A 12128-nucleotide genomic window follows, 5' to 3' on the forward strand; every position below is an offset into this window, starting at 1 on the left:
CACCTTAAATGTCCCTGAAGATCTACCTCCTTGTCTTCTGCCCAGTTTATTTGACAGCTTATGCTTTCCCTCTAATTAGCTGTAGTCATAATAACTTTACCTCTGCTTAAGTAACATTTTTTGGTTTCCAAGCCATACTTGCATTTAATCATGGAAACAACTCAGGGAAGCAACAAAGATATTAACCCCATTTTACACATGAAAGAACTGAGGTTGAGAATGATTAAGTGACCTGCCTAACATGAATAAGACACGGTAGGGCAGATACTACCTAGAGTCACTATACCAGGTGAAAATGAGAATCTGAGTGGGCCAGGCTTGGGTTTTCCACCTGGCTGGCTGCATTTCTTATAGAAAGCCACTGTTGTTCAATCTTTGTTTTTGAAGACCAGTGACATCATGGTGATCCCTTGACTTGCACAAGAATTGGATTTCAGCAAGGCATAATTATGCACAATTGTCAGCCTCACTCTTTCTTCCAGAGTCAGTGAAGTCCAGTGGCAATATATTGGCAATTCCAGTGGCAGGACGACTGGTGATATTCTGGTATGCAGTGGGAGGCCTCGGCTTCTTTGATGGGAGTTGATGAGAGAAAAGGTTTTGTCAAAACACATCAGAGGACTTAAGTTCAAGTTAAATGGCATGAGGTTATGGGAAATGAAATCCCAGTGCATTTTTGTAATTTACTTTAGTGGTGACTAAGGAAAGGAAAGAGCTCATGGTTGGAGTTTCTCAGAAAAGGGAGTAAAGTTGGACTTTCTCAGTAAAGCAGAGTTTTAGGGGAGAGTCTAGAGTTGTGGGAATCATGTCACTGAAATGGCTTTGGAGGGGTGGGAGAAGGGACAAAGGATCTAGCTGTGGGTAGGATATGGACTAGAAAGAGTATAAAAATTCAGAAACAGGGCATTTCACGAGTACTAGAGCAGTCAGGGAGTTGCCAAAAGCTTTCAGGGAAATGTCTGGCTATAATGCTTGTCTTGTAACTTGCTAGTTTTGTTTTCAGGCCTGTCTGGAAAGGTGTGGCCTGTCTTACCCATGGATGCTCTTTGGATAATCTTTGAAGTTTTCCGTTATTCTTAGAAGGTTCTATCTGGCCTCAGATACTCAATACAGGGACCAAAACTTTCCACCAGATCCCTCTTTGTCCCCTCTCCCCACAAGAGACACAAGCCACAATAACCATTGTTTTGTTTTGTTTTGTTTTTTAACAAAAGGCTTATATATGTAATTCTCATTGCTTAGTCTGAATTTACTATCTTGGGGGATACTGGAGCCACAACGCTATAGGGGGATGAAGGAAAGAAAGAGAGAAAGAAAAAGAAAGAGAGAAAAAGGAAGAGAGAAAGAGAGAGAGAAAAAGAAAGAAAGAAAGAGAAAAAGAAAGAGAAAGAAAGAGGGAAAGAAAGAGAGAGAAGGGAGGGAGAGAGGGAAGGAGGGAGGAAGGAAGGAAGGAAAGAAGTTTTGGATCTGGAGGGGAGTTAAGACTAGTTATTGATCATAATAGGAAACATAATCTTGCTGGTGAGCTCCTGAAATTACATGGTGCACAATAACATAAGTATGTGGCTGGATGCTCTGCAGTAAACCTTATCTGAAAGAGGACGAAATGCCTTTTCTTATCCACTTCCATACATTTACATTTGTCCAATTTTCTGTTCTTTCCTGGAGTATCTTAAGAGAAGCAGTACTTTCTACCTACTGAACTCCACATCTTCCCTCAAGTTCTTTCCAAATCCTACCCCCTAGTGACATCAAAGAAGACATCATCAATTCCTGGAAGTTCTATACTCTTAGTAAATCTTGCCTCTGAAATTTCAATGACCCAGTGTTGTGGGAATTTGCCATTAACAGAAAGGTTGCCTGACTAGCTATTAGATCATAGATCAAACCAAACAATCACATAGAGAATGTGTCATCATCATCCTCATAAAATATAAGATATAATATATATAATATAATAACATGTAGTCTAGCATAATATGATACAATATAGTATGTTGTTGTTGGCTAGTCGTTGTCAGTAGTGTCCGACTCTTCATGATCCCCTTTGGGGTTTTCTTGGCCATTTCCTTCTTCAGATCATTTTACAGATGAGGAAACTGAGGGAAACAGGATTGAATGACTTGCCCAGAGTCACACAGCTAGTATGTATCTGAGGTCACATTTGAACTCAGGTCCTTCTGACTCTAGGCTCAGTACTCTATACACTGTGCCACCTAGTGGCCTTACAATATAGTTTAGTGTGACATAACATGTTATATCATATCATTACATTATATTCCATCATATCATATGTCATATCATATCATATGCCATATCATATCTTCCTTATTTCCTCTGCTTTGTTTTGTTGCTTCATTTCTTCCACTTGTCATCTACCATAGCATTATATCTTTTGTGTGTGTGTGTGTGTGTGTGTGTGTGTGTGTGTGTGTGTGTGTGAGGCAATTGGGGTTAAGTGACTTGCCCAGGGTCACGCAGCTAGTAAGTGTTAAGTGTCTGAGGCCGGATTTGAACTCAGGTATTCCTGACTCCACGGCCGGTGCTCTATCCACTGTGTCACCTAGCTGCCCCTCACTGCACCACCTAGTTGCCCCAGCATTATATCTTTAGCACTAGCAATGGGTACAGATTGGCTTTTTAATACATTTTTCACTGATACTTCCAAAGAAAGTTGTGATTTAACTAAAAAAGATAGTCCTTCCATGACACAGATTGCAACCACTACATGCCTTCTTGAGTTGCTATGATAAAATTTCACGTCCCACCAAATGTGTGGCCAGCCTTTTGGTGATGGGTCTCTTGTAACTTAGCTAGGTTGGTCCTCAGACATCCATTGTCTAGCTTGGGAGGACCCATTAGAGCTGATATTTTCCTGCTGTAGTCTTTAAGAACCCAAGGTCAATTCCACACGATAAGGAGGCACTGGAATAGAATGTTATTGGTACTTTCTATTTTGGAGAGAATAAACTAGTATGGAGTTTTTTTTAGTGATTATTTCCATGGTTTTCAAAATGGATCAAGTGCATTTCCATCTTCCCTTGTATGATCCCCACCTCCATCCCAAGAGAAATTGGCTCATTGACAAAAGCTACTTTTCAAAGTGTTTCCATGCACATTTGGTCATCCCACTGCTCTATGCAATGTTTTGCCAGTTTATCTGATAACTAGCTAATTGGTTTAACTTTTTGTTAGTTTTCCAGAAAAAGCACATATACATATATATGTTTTAAGAAGAATACTATATACACACATATTTCATAACAAAATGGATAAAAGTCTAGAAAGTATCCAAACAAAAACATTAAAATATTCACAAAATGTCAGACTGATCACCCAAAGGCAGCTATAAAAAAGATAAATATTTTCTCAAAAAACCCTCAAGAGTACTGATAGATGTTCTTAGGCCACATAATAAACACGCCAAAGATTTAAAGAGTCTGAAATATCAAGGATCCAAAGGTTCACTCTGGGCAACAACCATACGAACTTAATAATATATTGACAAAGAATCATTGAAGAAGTGATTGAATTACGGGTATCTATTTAGAGCAATAGAGGGCTTGTGATAGTCATACAAAAAGGGAACAATCATTTATTAAATGCCTACTATGTGCTAAGGGTTTTACAAATATTATCCTTTTTGAACCTCACAACAACCCTAGAAGGTAGATTGTGAGCTCCTTGAGGGCAGGGACTATCTTTTCCCTCTTTCTGTCTCACCAGCACTTAGTATAGTGCCTGGCACATAGTAGGCACTTAAAAATATTTATCGACTAAATGAAAGGTAGGTACTGTTTTATCTCCATTTTACAGATGAGAAAACTGAGGCACTCAGAGATTCAGTAACTTGTCCAGGGTCATACAGCTAGTAAGTGACTGAGGCTGGATTTGAACTCAAGTCTTCCTGACTCGAGCCTTAGTGCTTTATACATTGGGTCACCTAGATGTCTTTGAGAGTCAAGAACAAGTCATTGCCATCCAACAATTACTGAAGATGGATGGCCAATGATCAATATTGGACACTTCCAACTATGTGGTAAACTGGGAAAATTAATCTCTGATTTTCTAAAGATGTGTTTTTTTATAGGTAGTTGCCCTTTCAGGGTGTGACACATTTAAAAAAAATTCCATATGGCTGATTCAAGGAAGAATATAACCAGTCGTATGCTAGTAAAATGTTTAACAACTGGCTCTACAGAAAAAAAAATAGGTGCATGACACACTTTTAAGTTTAATCCACATTAACCTCTTATCCATGATTTTCTTAAGTCTAGACAATCAAAACAATAAATCAAATCCTGATTTGTAGAGGTTGTTTAGAAAGGCCATGGTCACCCACTGCATTCTTCACCATCACCAGTCATCTTGACTTTTGTCCCGGAGGAGAGAGTGAGTCTGGCAACTTTGTGCAACTCTGCCTCACTTAAATCCAATTCACATGCAAGTCAAAACATCACCTCTGATGTCACGGGTCCTCTTTGAGAACGAAGGACAAATGACAATAACATTAAGATCACTCCAAAGCAGGGCTTCTTAAACTTTTTCCACTCACGACCCCTTTCCACCTGAGAAATTTTTACTTGATCCCAGGTATATAAAATAGGTACACATAACCTTTTACTGTTGCCAAGTTTTTCACAACCCTCACATTCAGTTACATGACCTTGTAAGGGGTTGTGACCCATAGTTTAAGAAGCTTTGTTCTAGTCTTGACTTGTTGATTGATGCAGATTTTCGAGGAAATTTTAGCAACAACATAGTATTGCAGGGTGCAAAAATGAGCACCTATTGGCTATCTCGATAGACATAATCAAGTATCCAGAATTACATTCTAGAAGCTTACTATATCCTTTATAAATTAAAAGATGATATACCCCTATACTACAAATACAAATACCAAAGATCCTTGAAAATTCAGCCAATAAGCTATGCTAGAATTGAAGAATCATCATAAACAAAACTGTTATTCACAGTCAAGCAGTTATAGCATTGACCCATAAAAAATTCAAAACATTTTTAATGTCTCCTTGTTGGATATTCATAACCTCCAAATTACATGGAAAGAAAAATTCTCAAACTATAGACACATATATCAGAAAAAAACAAACCCCAAACCATATGGGAACAGAATAGCATCCTGGTCATCTTGTCTAGTGGTCCATTGGATATAGTGCTAGGCCTTGAGTAAGGAAGATTCATTTTCCTGAGTTCAAATCTGGCCTTAGATACTCACCAGCTGGGTTACCCTAGGCAAGTCACTTAACTCAGTTTGCCTCAGTTTCCTCATCTGTAAAAGCAGCTGGAGAAAGAAAAGGCAAACCATTCCAGTGTCCTTGCCAAGAAAATTCCAAATGGGGTCAAGAAGAGTCAGACATGACTGAAAAATGACTGAAGAACAATAACATATTGTCTACAACCAGAATTGTCTCCAAAGTTCTCTCAGTGAGCTAAAAGAAAAATTTACATCCCAACACCTTAATGTCTACTCATTGGACTGAAGGCTGAACTAAGAGGCAGGAAAACCTGAAATTGAATCCTGTCTCAGACATTTATTACCTGTGTGACCCTAGACAAATTGCTCCAGCCTCAGTTTCCTCACCTGTAAAAATGAAGACAATTACCATACCTATCTCCCAAGCTTACTGTGTGGAAACAAATGAGATAATACATGTCAAGAATTCTCAAAACCTTAAAGTGTTATATAAAGTGCTACCCCCCAATTACAAAAACAAAAAAACAAAAAACAAAAAAAACCCCAAACTCCAATTGTTTTCTCCATCTGTGCAACAGTTTGACAAACACTAATCATAAAAGATGGAAGGAGGGCAACTTGTCCCATGACCATTTCTAGCTGAGTTCCATCTAATGTAGTGTGAGAACAATGGTAGTGATAACAATAGCTGGTAGCATTTCTGTAACATTGTAAAGTCTGTAAAGCACTATACAAATATATTACATCATTGGGTCCTCACAACAACTCTGAGAGGTAGGTGCTATTATTATCCCATTTTATAGAAGAGGAAACAGGCTGAGAGAAGTTAAATGACTTGCCCAAGGTCATATAGGTAATAAATGTTAGGGGCAGGATCTGAACTCAGGTCATTCTGACTTCAGGTCCAAAGATGATTTTTCTTGTCACAAGCCGCAACCTTGTGAGGTGGGTGGTGCAAGTGTTTCTCTATTTTATAAATCAAGAATCTAGATGCCTTGACTGTCTGTAGTCACAAATACAAGTCTGGAGATTCAAAATCCCAAGGCTTTCCAAGATGGGAAGAAGCAAACAAACAAGAAGAAAACCAAAGTAAAAGAAGAAAAGAAAAAGGGATTTTTAACTAGTAAAAATAGCCTGTAAAACAGGAAATATCCACAGTAGGAGATAATCTATATTCCAAGGTAAGAAAGGGCAGCAAATGTGATCTCATCCCCTACTGCTTTGATCAGCTCATTTTGCTATCTATCCCCAGCTCTCCAAATCCAAATCCATTTGGAAGCCCTGTGGCTGCATGCTCCTTATTGACTCATCTAGTTAACCTTTTAGATGCATTCCTGGGAGGGTTAGGTTTCTAGTGGGTTAAAGGATCATAGGATTACAGAAAGGGGCCTTAGAGATCATATTCTCCAATCCCCTTGTTTTATAGATGAAGACAGAAAGGCACAGAGAGGTCATAGATTTAGAACTGGAAGACGTTTTAGAGATTATCTACTCTCACTCCCTCATTTTACAGAAGAGGAAACCGAGGCCTGGAGAGGATAAATAAACATTTTTATTTATACTTTTGAATTCCAAATTTTATCTCTCCTTCCCTCTCTCTCTGCCCCACTCCCTGAGACAGTAAGCAATCAGATGTGGGTTATCCATGTGCAATTATACAAAACATTACTGTGTTAGTCATTTTGTACAAGAATACTCAAATAAAAGAAAAATGAAAGTGAAAAACAGCCTGCTTCATTCTGTGCTCCATCAATATCAGTTCTTTCTTTGGAGATGGATAGGATACTTCATCATTAGTCCTTTGGGATTGTCTTGGATCATTGTATAGTTGAGAATAGTTAAGTCATTCACAGTTCATCAAACAATACTGCTGTCTCTGTTCACAATGTTCTCTTGTTTCTGCTCACTTCACTATACATCAGTTCATACATGTCTTTCCAGGCCTTTCTGAAATCATCCTGCTTATCATTTTCTTATAACATAATAATATTCTATCACCATCATATACCACAGCTTGTTTAGCCATTCCCCAATTGATGGGCATTCCTTTGATTTCTAATTGTGAGGTCAAGTTGATAGTAAATGCTGGAGACAGGATTTTAACTTAGATTCTCTTCCTCTTAAAAAGAGAAATTATCAGGGCAGCTAGGTAGGGCAATGGATAGAGCACCGATTCTGGAGTCAAGAGGATCAAATCCAATCTAATCAAATCTAAGTTCAAATCCAGCCCCAGTCACTTCCTAACTGTGTGAACCTGGGCATGTCACTTAGCCCCAATTGCCTTCCCCAAGTAATTATCAATTAGAAAATTATCAATAAATATAAACATCTTCACATTCAAAGAAAGCTTGAAAATGAAGATCAATTAGATATTAAATGGTGAATATTACAGATTGTTTTTTAAAAATGCAATTTAAATTTAATTGGTACCACCAATATTGCCTTGCTTGTCTCCCTCCTTCTGAACTTCCTCCTGTTCTCTAATGTGAAATTTTTTTTTAAGTGAGGCAATTGGGGTTAAGTGACTTGCCCAGGGTCACACAGCTAGTAAGTGTTAAGTGTCTGAGGCCGGATTTGAACCCACGTACTCCTGACTCCAGGGCCGGTGCTCTATCCACTGCGCCACCTAGCTGCCCCTAATGTGCAAATTTTTAAAAGTTTCATGAATGATATCTGGTCCTCTTTCCAATTATACCACCTTGAATTGACTTGCCTAAGACCCCACAAATTAGTGGCAGAACCAGGATTTGAACCCAGGTGTCCTATTTCCAAATCCAGTGCTCTTTTCTCTATGCTAGGAGGTTCTTTCATGCAACATTCACTTTGTTAGGAGAGTCATGGCTTAGAGCAGGAACCAAGACTGCAATTGCTGATTGTTTTAAGTATACCTGTAATCTCTATGGCTTAATGGGGTGCAGAAGACAAAAAGGGAACTAAAGGATGTGAATGTCATGCAGCCTTAGAAGATAAGAGCTTGAAGAGTAGGCTGTTTTATTCTTAGATTTAGAGTTGGAATCCAATCTCAGGCACTTGACACTTACTAGCTCTGCAACCCTGGGCAAGTCACTTACCCCTCATTGCCTGGAAAAAAAAAAAGATTTAGAGCTGGAACGAACTTTGGATGCTATCCATTCCAAATCTCATTTTATAGCTAAGGAAACCAGGGCCCAAAGGAGGTTAAGTGATTGGTTCAAGGTCAAAAGGTAGTAAGCACCAGAGGTGGGATTTGAACCAAGATTCTCCTGTGCTCTTTCCATGTCATCTTTTTTCGGGAGGGGGGGCAGGGCAATGGGGGTTAAGCGACTTGCCCAGGGTCACACAGCTAGTAAGTGTCAAGTGTCTGAGGCCAGATTTGAACTCAGGTCCTCCTGAATCCAGGGCTGGTGCTTTATCCTCTGCGCCACCTAGGCACCCCACCCATGCCATCTTTATCTTTCCCAAGGACAATGCTCTTTCCATGCTATCTTTCCATGCCAGTCTTTATCCTTCCCATGTCTTCCCTCTAATACTCTGGAGGACGACAGAAGTAGATTGAGGACAGAGACTTCAGGTAAACCTATAGCTCACACAAACCTTTCCCAGTTTCCCTGAATTCTACATACTTGTTTTCCCATCAGAGTTCCCATCATATTCCATTTTATTCATAGACCATAATTTGTTCAGTCATTTCCCAAATAAGGGGCACCCATTTTGTTGCCAGTTTCTTACTGCCACAAAAAAGACTGCTATAAATCTTTTTTTGTACAGAGGGGTCCCTTCCCTCTGTTTGTGATCTCCTTGGGGTGTATGACCTGTAGTGGGATTCTTGGGTCAAGAGATATGTACCATCCAATGACTTTTCTAGGAGAATTCCAAATTGTTTTCTTGAACAGTTTGTCCCAGATTTTCTGGGACAGTACCAGTTCCAGGAAAAGAAAGTGCACTTTTAATGAGGCTTTGCGAAAGAAATATACTTTGCCAGACCATGTGTCCTGATTTTTGTTTGTTTGTTTAGAAAATATGGCTACTATAGGTTTTAGAACTCTGCCTATGAAGTTTCAGTCAATCAGTTGGGAGTATTAGCCGTGCACAGACGGTGCCTGTACCCAGTGCTGTGAGAAGTTAACAAAGGCAGGAGTAGATGCAGGCCCTCTACTCAAGAAGCTTATGCTCAGCTTTACTTTAAGCATCAAAGCATTGACTTTTAGAACCAAGACCAGGAGTGTAGCTATTACAAAGTCACGTTATTCTGAAAGTGTTATAAAAGCAGGGGTTACATGAAAAGCAAATGAAATGAAGAAAAATATGCTGATTGCCAGTTCTCATTTATGAGAGGAAATAATATACAGAGACTGGAGAATCAAAAATCCTCTAGTTAAATGATATGGAGTTTCCCTGTCCCTCCCGGCCCCAGTCCTCTTCATTTTACCAGTCATACCACGAAGAGAAAGGTAAGCAAAAAAAAGAATTATTCTCTTTTTTCATGCAAATCTATGGTCTCGATGTGAACAATTAGTTTCAGGGTGCTAGTGCATTACATACGCATGAAAAGGAAAAAGAAAAAGATCAATGTCTGTGAAACTTTATGGAGCAATTTATAGTTACAAAGCATTTTTATATACAGAATGTCATGTGATCCTTAGAACAATCTTGTAAGGCGGTGTTGAAACAATTATCCCCATTTTACTTAGGAGGAAGTTGAGGTCAGTTGGAGGTTTGAGAGATTTCCATGTCATATGGATAGTAAGTGACAGGGTCAACCCTGTCCACATATAACATATAATATTATTGTGCCTCAAGCCTGCAAATAATTATTGCCTAATCTATTTTGTCCTGGCACAGCTAGGTGGTACAGTGGACAGAACACTGGCTTCAGACACTTCCTAGCTGTGTAACTCCAGACAAGTTACTTAACCCTGTTTGCCTCAGTTTCCTCATCTATAAAATATGTTGGAGAAGAAAATGACAACCTATTCCAGTATCTTTGCCAAGAAAACCCCAAATCAGCTCATGAAAGAGTTGGACGTGACTGAAACGACTGAATAGCAACAACAATCACCACTTTGTCTTAAGCAGACTTCTTTTTTCTCACTTAATAGTATTTTGTTTTTCCCAATTACATGTAAAGATAGTTTTCAACATTCATTTTTGTAAGATTTTGAGTTCCAAATTTTCTCCATCCCTTCTCTTCCCCTTCACCAAGACAGCAAGCAATCTGATATAGATTATACATCACAATCATGTCAAACATATTTCCACATTAGTTATGTTGTGAAAGAAAAATCAGAACAAAAGGAGAAAACCACGAGAGGAAAAAACCCAAAGTGAAAATAATATGCTTCAATTTACATTCAGACTCCAAAGTTTTTCTCTGGATGTTGAGAGCATTTTCCATCACGAGTCTTTTGGAACTGCCTTGCTGAAAAGAGCTAAGTCTATCATTGTTGATCATCACACAATGTTGCTATTACTGTGTATGATGTTCTCCTGGTTCTGCTCCCTTCACTCAGCATCAGTTCTTGTAAGTCTTTCTAGGTTTTTCTGAAATCTGCCTGCTCATCACTTCTTATAGCCCAATTGATGGGCATCCCCTCAATTTCAAATTCATTGCTACCATGAAAAGAGCTGCCTCAGAGTTGTTTCACTTTGCATATCTCTAATCAGTAGTGATTTAGAACATTTTTATATGACTATAGATATTCTTCATCTGAAAACTTTCTGTTCATATCCTTTGATCATTTCTCAATTGGGGAATGACTTGTATTCTTCTAACTTTGATTCAGATCTCTACATATTTGAGAAATGAGGCCTTTATCAGAAACACTTGTTATAAAAATAGTTTCCCAGATTTCTTAAGGAAAAAAAATCTCCCCCTGCCCTTTTTTGTCTCACCATCATTCAGCAATAGCTAATATTTAAATAGTGCTTTAAGATTTGCAAAGCACTTTACATATGTTATCTCATTTGATCTTCACAACAATCCTGTGGAGCACATATTATTATTAACCCCATTTTACAGATGAGGAAACTGAGACTGAGAGAGATGAAGTCACTTGCCCAGGATCACACAGCTGGATTTGAAGCCAGATTGAACTCAGGTTTTCCTGATTCCAAGTTCAGCACTCTATCTACCACCATCATGCATGAACATACTAAACTAAACTACGAAAAATCAAGTTTTGTTTTAAGTCTGGGGATGAGGAATTTTAAATTTGAATCCTAATTCCCTACATATAACCTTAGGCAAATGTTAATCCTTTCTTTTCCTCATCTACACAATGGTGCTAATGTTTGCTAGTTGACACTGAGATTAAAACTGATTATTCATCAAAATTCTTTGAAATCTTAGGTTTGGAAATTTTGTTTTGTCTAGGTAGTCACTCTGGCCAATTCTGCCTCCTATTTGAGGAATGGAACTCAGGAAATGATGGATAAAGAAACTGATGTCACAAGAGGTTGTGGCATTAAGAGAGATAGAGTCATTCTACTTGGAATTTACAATATTCTTCTTTCATGACAGTAGCAAACACTTTGGTGACTATATGTCTCCCTATTCTATGCCTTCTATGTTAGATATTGATGTTCGGCAAATCTTTAAATGTGGTCCTCTCTGAGAGCTCATTTGGCTTGTCCAAAGGTAGACAATTAGAAACTGGAATTTGAATTCTGGTCTCATGATTTCACATCTAGTGTTCTTTCCATTACTCCATGCCATATCTTAATGGACATACGATTGACAGAGGAGCTAGAGGACTTTAGACTGGACTTTCTACTATTTGTTGATCAAAAACACACAGGCACAAATTTCAACAAGAAGACCAGAAATACAACCTGAAAGACTCTTTTCAAACAAAGTGAAGATTTTTCACGTGTGAGTGAAGATCCAGCAATATTCCAAGACAGGGGGCCTCTTTGAGAGGACCATGTTTAAAGA

The 12128-nt window shown here is 38.6% G+C and overlaps 1 protein-coding gene across 1 annotated transcript in view; it reads right to left on the bottom strand.

Annotated features, from left to right (window-relative positions):
- MYO3B (myosin IIIB) overlaps positions 1 to 12128 on the bottom strand; it is a 600588-nt gene that overhangs the window by 54282 nt on the left and 534178 nt on the right.

The sequence above is a fragment of the Dromiciops gliroides genome, chromosome 3, assembly GCF_019393635.1.
Source record: "Dromiciops gliroides isolate mDroGli1 chromosome 3, mDroGli1.pri, whole genome shotgun sequence".
NCBI classification, from domain to species: domain Eukaryota; kingdom Metazoa; phylum Chordata; class Mammalia; order Microbiotheria; family Microbiotheriidae; genus Dromiciops; species Dromiciops gliroides.